The following is a 14316-nucleotide window of genomic DNA, read 5'->3' on the forward strand; positions in this document are numbered from 1 at the left end:
CTAAGTTTATGTGGGTAAACGGACGTTTTGGGCTCCGACTCAGGGCTCATCCTCAGGGTTGCTGAAATGGAGTTTTTAACCCGGTAGGAATCTCGAGAGGGGTTTAACAACATTACTCACCGGGAAAGCATCAAATCTTATTTGGCTCTCAGTTAATTTTAGTAATTATTAAATGGAGCAGTAACGTTTGTAGAATAAATGTTCTGGGGGTAGGGAAGGGCAAGATCATTTTGAGGTTAAGTTAAGTAATTTTACATAAGCTCAACATAATATGTTATAAGTTAAAAAAATACAAAATTAAAGTAATTAACAAAATACGAAAGTACTAGCTGATGGATTAGAAATACGACGATAGTTCCATGTGGTGGGAGGTAGACAGCGTAAACATAAAAATTTCCTCATTACGGGTGCCCCGGTATATGCCCGCACCCCTTATATACGCCCCTGAAATGAAGTAAATTTGTTCCTAAGATTATAAATAACTTCAGGCTTAACTTTATGGAAATTATGAATACCCGTATTGAAATGAGAAATAGTATAACCCCTAATTGAAATGAGAAATTGTTTTCAACTGGAATTTTGCCACTTTTCACCTTTCAATATGCTCTTAAAATTCTTAAACGAGGTAAGAAATGAGTACGGAGAAGGCTTGAATGAAAAATTGACATTTCCCTATTCCGTTATCTTCGGAAAGAACCGCTGATTTGCGATCCGCCCAGGTCAACGAGCTCGAGGCATTCCTCCTTCGGCGATCGCGGACATCGAGAGTGCTCATCGCTCATTGGTATGCACAGGATAGGTGTCCGGCACCATCACGTGCCAGGGGCGTCACATGACCCCAGGCATATTAGCGCCTCACCCGAACGTCGAAGGCGTGGATGAACTACGCTACCTCGGCGAGAGCGGGATTGGGGTCCCATGACTAGCGCAGAACGGCAGCCCGCGGCCGTAAACACGCTAAGAGACATCAATAGGACCACCCGCTCATTAGACCGCTCCCGCCCGTCAAAAAGGAAGCAGGGCTAGATTGAAACTATCATTGGTCCGAGCTAGACTATGGTACTGGCATGACAAAAATGAATATGATTGCGGAATTACCACAACCGAGGACACAGAAGCAAATGAGAGAAACCATTAGGATAAATTCGTCAAAGTAATACTTTAGAAACTAAAAAATCTGACACTGGCATCTACATCTACATACTACCCCGCAAGCCGCCTCAAAAGGCGCGTGGCAGAGGGTGTTAGGACACCAGCCGTTTTCACATAAAAAACAAATGCTCAAACGAAATTACGACTAGTATTTATTGAAGTGTTTTATGGATAGGGGAAAAAGCGAATTCCCATGTCTATCCGTTGCCCAAAATATTTCTCTCAAGTGATCGCTTCTGACAGACCTGAAGATTGGTGGGGCTCTATTAAGATCTCCTCGCAGCATTACCATAACCGATATCCATAATTGAAATATAGGAAAGAAATCAATAGGATTAATTCGTCGAAGTAACATTTTAGAAACTAAAACACCCTATTAAGTTCAGTCTGCTACGTACAAGAAAAATATTATCAATTAAAAGTGGCCCAGGGTAAGGAACCGCTCCCTTCCTTGAATGTGAGACAATCACACGACTTCGGTTTAGCCTGGTGTACGATCTACCTTCACCTACGCTAACCAACCTTCGTGCTAAAGCACTGAGTGAGAGAAAAAAAATCTCAGTTTCTGGAACAACGGGGAGCTATCTATTAATAAGAATCGAGCACTTCGTTGCATGAGATAAAATATTTCATTCGCAATACACAAACAAGATTGTTTTCCTAACACACCCTGATACTTTCTGCCGTAGAACTCCAGGGATTGGATGAAAAGCGCAGAGGAGCAAATCAAAACTCTCCCGCGAAAATTTAACAACACAACACTGCGATCCTGATAACGAGCAGCTGTTCCAATCCCCGAGTCATGACCGTGGTTGCGGAAAAATCTCATCGGCGGGAAAGTGGTCCATCTCAGGGGATCCTTGAAAATGAATCCTTCTCAAACAGCCGGACGCACTCCACCAACACACGAGGCGATTATTATCAATGAAAAAGTGGGCGAGGGTGAAGAATGAAGGAAACGCACGAATATTACAACAGAGAATTCTACATTCGGCTTTCAGATGTGTTGTCAGGCACCCCGTATTCAAATTAGTTAATAAAAGTGGCCACTTGCGTCGCTGGCGGGCGGAAAGATCCGAATTGCACGGTGAAATAAGCACTTATTAGGCCTATTAACCGATACTTACATTCATAAATTTTCATTGCTATTCATCGCGATTATAATTATTGAACATTAAATACTGAGAATATATAGATCGCTTCCCATTCATCCCCGCGCTGCGAACGTGTTTGGAAACTGATTAAATACGCCCAAAGTGGCAAAAATAATTATGCTTCTACGGGATGGAATATGGATTCTCCTAGGCGTAGTTCTAATGGAAACACCAGTCGAAGCGTTGCGCTGTACTCACAGCTGTTGGTCGAAAGGCGACGCAAATCCTTGCCTGGATTCCAACACGTGGTATTCTGCCGTAGCCGGCTCTCTTTAGATTTCACTCCGCTGCAAAGACCACGACCCGTTCGTTCAACGTCTTCGGAACATAGTGGAAAACATGGACGAGGAGTCTCCGTACGTTATTTTTTTCTTTTCCATCGCCGCATCACGGGACTCGCTCCAACCTCCCCTCCGCTTCCTCCATCTCCCCTTCCCCTCCAACTTCTCAATCTAAAAACTTCCCCTCCAACCCCGCTTTCTCAACCACTCCTCTCTGCCCCTCGCTCCGACGTAAGGCTCCTACGATGCCCTCGTCAAGGACGATCAGACGGCCACGTTCATTGTTGTCTTCGCCGGGGGGCCGCCGAAGAGGGTCCGCGGGCCGCACTGACGATTAGCGTCATTGCAGGAGGGCCCATGGCGAAGATCTGCCGAGGACCAGAAGCGGACTGACGACTTGTCCCCGGCAACGTGAGGTATTCGGATGCTGGACGCACTGGCGAGCATCAAATTCGTTCGCTCATCGCTTGGAGCTGAATGGTGTGGGAGATCTCACGGTGTGCATACTTGGGGCATAAGAAGCTGCGGTTTCCCACGGCAATCAGGCTGTCCATCATGTGGAACAGGGTTTCCCGAACGGTACCACGAGTATCAATGGAACGTCTCCAAGAGGACAAAAGTGTTGAGGGCAAGGCGTTTTGGAGAACATAATGTATATATTTTCCTGACCCGTCAAATATCTTTCGGCAACGAATGCACAGAAATTCATTGTTTTGTATCGAATTTAAATCAATATTCCTGGCGAGGCCTCATAAACTCTTCACTGAGGGTGATCAATGAAGCAAGGACGTGGCGAGAAAGCATTTTTGAGTAATGGGTTGTTGGGAGCATTTCGGGTGGGGATATTACTCGGAGGTGTTACTGTTGAGACCGTACCTCCCAAAAAGTTGGGGTTTTTTACCCCCCCCTCCCCCCCACTCGGCCTTGATCCAATGTGAGGGGGCATCCATTAATTACGTGTGGCGTTTAGAGGGGAGAGGGGTACAAGCCAATAGGGTGGTTTCCTATTATTTTTTTATTGCCTAAATCGAAAGATTATTACTCCTGGAGTACGTATTTCACGCTTTTAGATTTTTAAATTACGATATCTATTTTTCGCGATTAAATGAAAAGTGAAAAATTTCAAGCGCGCGAAAACGCGACGCGTAAGTAGGAATGATGGGAAAATGTCCGTGCGACGCATTTCTGGTTCCCCCTCCCGCCTTGTGAGGTGACGTTGATCGAGGCTCTGAGCGCTGATAGGACGCAGGATGCTAGCGGGTAGCTGAGCACCTTGCTGGCTGGTAGCGCTTGGCTTAAAAAAGGTTTATTAATACCTTATCAAACGAAGAAAACTTTCCGACCTTAGCCAGTTTTAATAGGTGATTATTAAGACATGTTTCCCTGAGCTCTGTGCCTCATGCATGCATTGATAACCTCAGACGATGTATAACTCCTATCCTCTCGAGTAGAAACTAGGTCCCTGTGACGTCACGTGGAGAGGAATCGCATGGGCGCCAATCTGGCCTTTTTCAAATGAGGATAAAATTTGACCCTTGCCATTCGTCTAAACCGGTATTTCAAAAACCAAATAATTTGTGTATTATGAATACACTAATGGTGGGTAACGAATCGCAATCAATGCCTTTCGTTTTCTTTGATGAAGGAAACTACCCTATTCTCACCCAATCTCAGGTAGCGTCTCAGAGGGAGTCCAGGTAAGTATAACGTCATTTCCTCCGCAATAAACGGTGTAAAATTGCGATAAAACTGGGTTCTATTGAGCAAAACGCGTTCCTCTGTTAAAATATGACAAAATTCTACAAAATAATATTTATCGCGGTTATGCGAATGCCACGAAGTGGCACAGTAGGTGTACAATTGTTTAGCTACCGGCAAGCCAAAGGTTGGGTCCACATTTGTGACATTGTGATTTATTTTTTTAATAAATCTTACGCAATGAAACATAGATTAACGTATTTACACTGAAAATACACATTTTGAACAATCTCACGTGAGATTAGAGGTAGGGGTCGAGCCAACTCTCCGTAAGAGTAAAAATAAAAGGTTGCAGACAGGAATACGGAGATGAGAATGAAGACTTATATGCTGAAGATTAGGGTGTTATACTTAGCATTTCCAAAGAGGATTATTACTTCCAATAATACTCATTTAGGCATTGAAATAATATTTCACATCGAGTGAAACTCCTGGGGAAACGGAATAGGTCTCTTATTTAATGCTTCCTTATTTAAGTCTGTCCTGGCGGAACTTCCCATTGTAAAGATTTAGTTGCTGGCCACAGAACCAAAATAGTCATAAGGGACCTCTGAATGGGTATTCTGTTAAAATATTTCACTTATTTTTAAAACTACGCTCCTTCTATGGGGACTTTGATAATTGGAACTAATGGTTAATTAGGAAAAGGCCCCCGAGGCTTAAGAGAATGACACTAGTCCGCCGACAAACTTAAAATGCCATGTTTACTTTTCAAATCGCATTCAAACTAGTCTCTCGTATTGAATTCGGTCTTGACCTATAATATTTGAGAGGCACTTCCTGTTTTGCCAAGAGGTGATTTCAAAACCGTTCAACTGGGGCTGTGCTCGATCGGCAGTCGGAGTCTCGGGGAATGGAATAGACAATTGTCCTTTCCCTCATAATGTCCTTTGTATTCTTTAAAAATGACAACAACCTTTGGGCATCAGTAGTCAAGAAAGGAGTAAAAGGTGATGCCCAAGCATACGTCCATAAGAACCAAATAAACTAAGAATGTATTTATTTTATTTTGTAAATAATTTATGGTGCACATATGTCCTTTGACCTTTTTAAAATGTGAATAACAATTTATACATTTCTGCTTGAGGCCCTTGCAGCGCTGCATTGCATCTCTCTCCATTGCTTTACGGGCTAGCGGCGTCGTAGTTGAGTTCTGATGACGTTTCGTGGCCTATGCTGGTCACATCTTCAGATCAAATCTGATTGCCGATAGATGGAATGAAATATATACCATCCTCAGGGTCAAGGTCGGTAAAAGCCAGGTCGTGTCACGCACTTGACCAATGTAATCCGCCATCTTGATTCTCAAGCGCGGCGGGAATTCAAATTTTACGTGCATTTAAATGGGAGACATAGGTAAAAGGGAACACGGTTATCTCACAACGTAATCGATGCAGGGACATGAAATTTTTTTTATAAATAGTTAATAAAATGGAAATTTATGATACGTCTGTATTTTGAGTCTATGGTCCACGGTTCGACTCTAGAAAAATTGTCAAATCACGGGAAAAATAAATTTCGCACTGCAGCGCTCTGGATGCATGAGTTGTAAGGCACCATGTCTTGCTTCCTTATTTAGGAAGTCTGGTACATGAAATTTTCCATGGTCATAGATGATTATAATATACTTGCGAACACGGGCAGTTTTTGACACTGAAGACCTCGGTTCGACTCTAGAAAAATTGTCAACTCACGGGAAAAATAAATTTCGCACTGCAGCGCTCTGGATGCATGGGTTGTAAGGCACCATGTCTTTCTTCCTTATTTAGGAAGTCTGGTACATGAAATTTTCCATGGTCATAGATAATTATAATATACTTGCGAACACGGGCATTTTTTGACACTGAAGACCTCGGTTCGACTCTAGAAAATTTGTCAACTCACGGGAAAAATAAATTTCGCACTGCAGCGCTCTGGATGCATGGGTTGTAAGGCACCATGTCTTTCTTCCTTATTTAGGAAGTCTGGTACATGAAATTTTCCATGGTCATAGGTGATTATAATATACTTGCGAACACGGGCAGTTTTTGACACTGAAGACCTCGGTTCGACTCTAGAAAATTTGTCAACTCACGGGAAAAATAAATTTCGCACTGCAGCGCTCTGGATGCATGGGTTGTAAGGCACCATGTCTTTCTTCCTTATTTAGGAAGTCTGGTACATGAAATTTTCCATGGTCATAGATAATTATAATATACTTGCGAACACGGGCAGTTTTTGACACTGAAGACCTCGGTTCGACTCTAGAAAAATTGTCAAATCACGGGAAAAATAAATTTCGCACTGCAGCGCTCTGGATGCATGGGTTGTAAGGCACCATGTCTTGCTTCCTTATTTAGGAAGTCTGGTACATGAAATTTTCCATGGTCATAGATAATTATAATATACTTGCGAACACGGGTAGTTTTTGACACTGAAGACCTCGGTTCGACTCTAGAAAAATTGTCAACCCACGCGACAAAAATTTTCTTACTTCAGCGCTCCGGGTGCATAGGTACAAGGAACCATGTTTTATTCCTTTATTTATGAAATTAGATTCATGAAATCTCCCAAGGTCATAGGAAATTATAGTATACTTGATAACATGGGCGGTTTTTAGTCTGACGACCTCGGTTCGACACTGGAAAAATTTACAAGCCAAGCGAAAAAAACATTCGTTCTACAGCGCTCCGTGTGTATAGGTACAAGGAACCATGTCTCACTTCCTTAATTAGGAAGTCCGGTGCATGGAATTTTCCACGATCATAGTTAATTACATTATACTAGATAATAAGGGCGGTTTTCGACCCTGAAGATCTCGGTTCAACTCTGAAAAAATCCCCAACCCACACAACAAAAATTGTCTTCAGCGATCCGGGTGAATAGGTACAAGGAACCATGTTTCATTCCTTCATTTATGAAGTTAGATTCATGAAATCTCCCAAGGTTATAGGAAATTATAGCATACCTGATAATACTTTTATTATTTTATTAAATAAAAATTAAATTATTAAAATTATATTATATGGCGGTATTTTAGTCTGAGGACCTTGGTTCGACTCTCGAAAAATGCCCAAACCAAGCGATAGGATGACTGATCTAAGAGGGTTGTGAATTTATTAACATTGCTACTCTAAATCATGTATGTAATACTAGAACCATCTGCTTACCAATTTTCTAAGAATCATGACAAATAATCTGACTGCAACTGCATTTAATTCAGCACAGAGCAAATGCATTCCAAATTACACCCAGACCATTAACAATTAAAATACTTACTGAGATGAATTGCTGGATAGAAATAAAAAAAGCTGGCACATCGTAATCACATCCTTATATTATAATAAAATTCACTACAATCTCCACAGTTCAGTAAATCACATAACTATTTACAATTACAGTCATATAAAGTAATGTTTGATCATTAAAACAGAAAGTCATGGGCAATAGAATATTTTTCCAGAATAAATAAAATATAATTTTGTTGAAATAGTAGTACAATTTGATCAAACTAATTTCAAAACAGATGCACATAATTTAAGGCTTTTAAAACATCCATTTAAAGGTGCACTGCCATAATGTCTAGACTTTAAGGAATGATGATTTTGCTAATGCTGGCAAATGTAGCAGTAAGGTCCACACAACAGGTATCACCCTCAGGATTACAAATCCAGCCTGCCACTTAATGCATAGTATCCTGTCCCGGATTAAGAAGAACAGTTTTTCAAATAGTTCATGATTATCCACTGCACCAGGCTGCTAGAAAACATAACATATAAATACCATGAGACAAAGTAAACCGAAGAGTTAACAATGTAATTAATTGAACAAACCATTCAATTTGAGATGCACAAGTATGTTCATGGGAAATCAACATTCAAAAGGAAAAAGTTATGTTCATCCAAGTTATCATTATAGGTCAGTGTATAGAATACCCAACAACACTTAAACCATGATCCCGAAAAAATCAGAACTATGTAATTGTGTTTGTAGTTCATAGAATAATATCTTAAAATAAATGGATTGTACTAAACATCAATTCCATACTTAAAATCATCAACTTCTAAATATACTGATATTCCTCCTGATGTAAGATCCTAATAAAATCCTTGCAAACCTGAAATACAATTAAAAAGACCATCGGAAACAGTACATATTACATAATTTCCAAGGATTGCAGATTGCAGTAGTCTCACACATTATCCTGTGACGTTACGTCGTAAAATCTGGTTGATTTTTCACGTAAGTCCAGACAAGGGAAATACTCCAACCGTCGGTCACATGCTGGATCAGGGTAAGACTCCACAAACAAGAAAAACAGCTCACAAGAAAAAGGTAGCCAAAAACAATTTACGAGTTATTACCGTACGATATCTATTCAAAGTAGAGTATTCAAAAAATCAGAAGTATTACAGAAAACAATGATAGTATATTCATGATCCCAAAGGAAACATTACCAGCAGAAAATTGCTCTAAAAATCTCATGGCTCACAAGACATGTGACTCCGAGCAGACCACGAGCAGAAGAGGGCTTGCCTATGCAAGGCGAGACAGCATTTGAGGGGAGGGCTTCTTCCAGGGAGTGGAGGGGTAGCCAGGCGAATTCAACAACCGCCCACTGATGCGTCACTGCCCCTGCAGAAACGGCCGCTCCACAAAACACCATTCCCTGGTTTTGAGACAACAGCCAGCACCCAGAATTTTCCCCTCAACTTCTGGGTTGGAGACATCAGAGGAATCGTTCATTGGAACACATGGAGGGGAAGGAGATACTGGGGTGAGGTGTTGGAGGGAGAGAGAGTTTGTGATAGGACAAATGGTAAAACTTCTCACTCCAAGTGCAATACTAAGGCCTTAGCACCGATTTCCCCTTGCTTGCCAAGGAGAAGTATTTCTCCGCAGTAGTCCTATATAAGTCTTGCATTGCAGGTAGGCTGGTTCGGAGGCTGGTTCAGAGGCTGCTTCGGAGGCTGTTTCAGAGACTGTTTCCAGAGACAGGATTTTCCAGAGACAGGATTTTGCGAGACAGGGCACTTTGCTACAGGGACCCTTTGCGCAAAAAATCCTTTGCGCGAAAAAACCTTAGCGCGAAAAGTTCTTGGCGGGAGAAGTTCTGCGGATAAGTTCGGAGGAAGTTCGAGGAATTTCTGGGGGGGGAGGGGTACCAGAAATTTTTGGGGGGGGGCAACACTTAAAAAATGCCACAATCCAAATATGTAAAATAAAGTTGAAATGCCATTCACCATTACCATATGCCTGCAAAATGACAAGTTCACAGCAATGCATAAGGCCTCATATACTCCAATAGCATATACCAGCATTGCATTATAATTTGCATTGCATTATATACTTGCATTATAACAGCTTTGCCCTGATTTTATCTAACTTAAGAGACAGCTTATCAAACTTACTTCACCAACGTTACCAAAGATAATCAGACTTCACCATCCCCACAGGTCAAAAATACTAAGATTTTCCTAAAGCAATGTCCCTGATGGGTATCTCATTTGCTCCACCATTGAAGACAGATCAACCTAGAAGAAAGAAAATAATTATAAGGACATCCTTGGATACATTTCGAAAAGGCAAGACAAATGAAAAATGCTCCTACTTACTCATGCTTGCCAATCATTCATCTTCATAGACTGTTTCCACAATGTTCCGAATGAGACTCACTTGCTCCCATAGTTAATACAGATGTTATTCCATTCTTCAAATCATTTAACAACTCTCATGGCTAACATGTTCACAATTCACCAAACCATAGATGACAAAGGAACCTAGGAAAGTGATAACATGTCCATATGATAATAATAAACTCTCATTGAATGCTTATTAATTGTCTAAAGTTGAGGCCTATGTTAATTAGTTAGAAATTGTAAATATTGCCAATCCCAATAATGAATGTAATACTAGAATAATCCGCATGCAAATATTCCAAGAATCACGGCAAATAATCTGACACAGTGATGTCAGTGTGCACTCAGGTGAGCCTTTAGGTACATTAAAGATTTTACAAATAACTGCAATAAATGAATATACATCAGAACATTAATTAGAATAGGATGGATTCCAAACTCAATCACTGATTTTAAGTCAGCAAATGCTGCACGGAGCAAATGCATTCCAAATTGAGCAATTAGACTCAGACAATTAACAATGACAAGACAATCATGGATGTAAATAACTGAAGCATAAAGCCTGTTAAATTGTAGGAAGTAGTTTTACAAATCCAGTAGAATACCTCGCTCATGTGTTAATTTTAATGGATATATTATGGGTTGAAATGCACTATAGATACAGGGTGGGGTACAGACATAATGGGTATTAAATGAAACGAAATGATTAATACCGAGCTAAATGCAGGAGATAACCCCGAAAGGAAAGATATGGTGCATCTCAATATGCAGTCAAACTATACTAATAATGTTGCATTGATGGAGAGAGAAATAAATCATCCAGGCTCATCATAATCACATTCTTATATTATAATTCACTACAATCTCCACGGTTAAGTTAATCACAAAACTGTATCTATATTCACATAAGTCATATGAGTGTGCACTGATCATTAAGAGGGATAGTTATAATATGCATATTATCATCCTGGAATAAGAATAACTGTTCTTCAAGTAGTTCATCAATAACCATTGCACCAGGCTGCTAGAAAACACAACATATAAAAACCATTATAAAAAGTATACCAAATGCCAGCAATTCCATACTTAAAGTCATCAACTTCTTAAAATAAACTGATATTCTCCCTGATGTAAGATCCAAATAAAATCCTTGTACACCTGAAATAGAATTACAAACACTATTTGAAACAATACATGCTACATAACTTTCACAGGTTGTAAAATCTCACATATTAACCAAACATGAGAATAAAGTTAACATGTCATTCAGCATTTGCCAGCTATATGAAAGGCTGTTCATAGCAATATATAAGGTATCATATTCTCAAATAACACAAGCTAGCTCATGCCATTACTAAATACTACCCAGTTCCCAAACTAATCCTACAAAAATATTTTGTAGCCTATAAAAGGGTGGGAAAAATGTGCACATTAACATTATTGAAACAAGTTCTAATTCTCTTGCATGACTTACCATTTTTTTAATAAATAATCCTCATGAGGCAACCAACTTCTTCCTTAAATTCTCCAGCCATCATTCCATAATTCAACTGATTTCACCATCACTCATGAATACCGTGTTAATGCCTCAACTGACCATAGATCATAATTCAACCTAGAAGAATGATAATAATGATATGAACACCATTGGGAATATGTTGCAACGGAACACAAGATGAAAAAATGCACCTACTTACACATGTGTGGTTATGAGACAGCTTCATAAACTTTTCCGACAATGTTCCCCATAAGACTCTCACTTGCTTCCTTAATTTCTCTATCTACATTCTACAATTCAAATGATTTTACCAGCTCTCATAAGTAACATGTTCACACTTCACCTGACCATGGATCATATATCAACCTAGAAGAATTATTAGAATTAAAAGAACAACCATGGAAATATGTAGCAAGGGAAGGACTGGATGAAAAAATACATCTACTTACACCTTTATGGTTGTGGAACAGCATCTATGACTTCTTCCAATAATGTTCCCCCAGGAAACTGTCACATTGTCCTTAAATTATCCAGCAAAATTCTACAATTCCAATGATTTTACCAGCTCTCATGAGTAATATGTACACGCTTCAACTGACCATAGACCATTCAACCTAGAAGGATGACAATAATGATAAAAACAACCTTGGTAATATGTTATAAATTTATAACAATATTTTGCGATTGCAAGGGAGGACAATGGAAAAAAACATCTACTTACACCTGTGTACTTATGAAACAGCTTCCAAGACTTAGGCAGTATTCCTCATAAGACGGTCACTTGCTTCCTTAATTTATCCAGCAGTCATTCCACAGTTCAAATGCTTTCATGAGTACATTTTTATTTTGTTGCTGCTTCACCTGACTAGCTCATCATAGTTCAACCTGAAAAAATGGCATAAATAATAGGAACAACCTTGGAAATAGTTTGCATAGGAAGGACAGGTAATGCCTGCGAAAAGCAATGCTCATCACAATAATATCAGATTATAAATTGTATGTGGTCATTTTCATTAGGCTTCACCGTATTGATTCACATCCTACAGTGGGTAATCTATTAACACATATAATGATTAGTATCTATTACAATGTTGAATATTTATTACTTTTTGCATGAATTTGGCCATATAATGTTCAACTTTTGCACTAATCCACAATAAAATGGGCTGATGTTGTTGCACCATTTACACAGTAAATGAATGATAGCATAGATTTAAGGTCTATTTTTCCCACACTACTGTTACACTCTCAATAACTTAACCTCACATAATACCACATGTCCTTATTCCCATGAATTCAACACACAATGACTGCACTCAAATAACTGTCAAATAATTGAACTGCCATATATTGATATCCCTATAGCCCACACTTTAATTAAATTCCTGTCAATAGACCCTTCCTTTAAATGAAGATATACTTTGCGACATTCTCAAAAACTACCAGACAACTTTATAAACGGTACATAGGCTTTATATAAATTTATACGCGAAGGAGTCCATGTATGAAGTTATAGGTTACTGCAATTCGGTGTGCATAATATCCAGTATCATGAAAATATCACTTCAACAGCACTGATACAAAAAAGTTAACTGAAAGCCAAACAAATAACGTAACAAGTGATAATTCAATATTCTACTACATAACTCATAAATTTACTACACACTAGCAGAATTAAAACTCGAGTAAAGCATATAACTTTCTCGTACATGGTTGCATTGAACTTCACAATCATAATTTGTAAATACTTTTCCATAATATCATAATACACTTACTTTTGCTTTCAGCATCCGGATTTCCTAATTAATCACCAACATCTCGTCCTGTTGACAGTCGGGAACGTCTGGTTCTTCCACCAACTCTCCTCCAGCACACGGGTTGATATCCGAGTTGTTTGGATGCAAGAATTTCTATGCATAACGTATAACGAATGCACGAGTTTAACAGGACATCTTATTACGACTTCCAAAAGTGCATAAAAAACTGAAATTATTAGAAAAGACTAGATTCGACTGTCGCCAATTTGTAATATTAAAACTATGTAAACTTATTCAAACTTTGTATAACTTATCTTCAGAATACATACCTTTTTCCAGAAATCGCTGTTGGAACGGCAGTTTGTTTATGTAGTTTGCGACCATCCTGTTGACGACACTCTTAACTTCTCCGCAGTGAAACAAACCTAAATAATAATATTCGTAAAAATTGAGGAATTTCTGAACAGAGAAGGCATTATCCATTGCACGTATAAAACTGAATTGAAGAAATGTATACTGGCGCAAGCGAGCCTACATACGATCCGATTATTCTACTAATTTACAATGAAAATGCACCATTTCCGTATTATTCCGTATGAAACATGACCCGAAGTAATAAATAACATTGAAAAGTTTGGCACTTTTGCATTACTTAACATAATTTCAAGGCAAAGCGTGATGAATCCGTATCAAAATATGCTGGTGACAACAGCGTTGTCAACAACTTTTGAGAAGCCTATATTTCTACTATGTGACGTTCCCTCATTGACATAGACTATTGCTAGAATTATTAACACTTACGTTGAATATATAAATATTTACAAAGTACAAATACAGGCAAAAAATACTTATAATATTGTCACTTCCTTACCTCACAATGTGCGATGTTATTGTAGATTTCCATTTGTTTCTTCTGCAATCTATCGACCAAGGAGCCTTTCTTTTACGATCAGAAGGAAAACGAAATATTCATACTCCGTTTTTCGTGGAATTGGAGCAAATCGGAGCACTGCAGCACACAATTTTTTGAAATTAATTCATATGCCCTATGCAAACACCATGTAAACAACAGACAGGTGGGAACCAAGATGATCAAAC

The 14316-nt window shown here is 39.2% G+C and overlaps 1 protein-coding gene and 1 long non-coding RNA gene across 5 annotated transcripts in view; both read right to left on the bottom strand.

Annotated features, from left to right (window-relative positions):
• The window catches only part of LOC124155893 (glutathione S-transferase 1-like), a 55563-nt gene that overhangs the window by 22140 nt on the left and 19107 nt on the right, over positions 1-14316 (bottom strand). The window lies entirely within an intron of this gene.
• LOC124164875 lies at positions 7981-10199 on the bottom strand. Of its 4 annotated transcripts, none has more exons than XR_006866111.1 (3): positions 9940-10199; positions 9736-9858; positions 7981-8021 (listed from the first exon to the last, which is right to left on the bottom strand). It is a non-coding gene; the product is annotated as an uncharacterized LOC124164875 (long non-coding RNA). The 4 variants fall into 4 exon arrangements; XR_006866108.1 differs by lacking the exon at positions 7981-8021 and adding an exon at positions 8034-8080; XR_006866106.1 differs by lacking the exon at positions 7981-8021 and adding an exon at positions 8039-8083.

The sequence above is a fragment of the Ischnura elegans genome, chromosome 1, assembly GCF_921293095.1.
Source record: "Ischnura elegans chromosome 1, ioIscEleg1.1, whole genome shotgun sequence".
Lineage (NCBI taxonomy): Eukaryota > Metazoa > Arthropoda > Insecta > Odonata > Coenagrionidae > Ischnura > Ischnura elegans.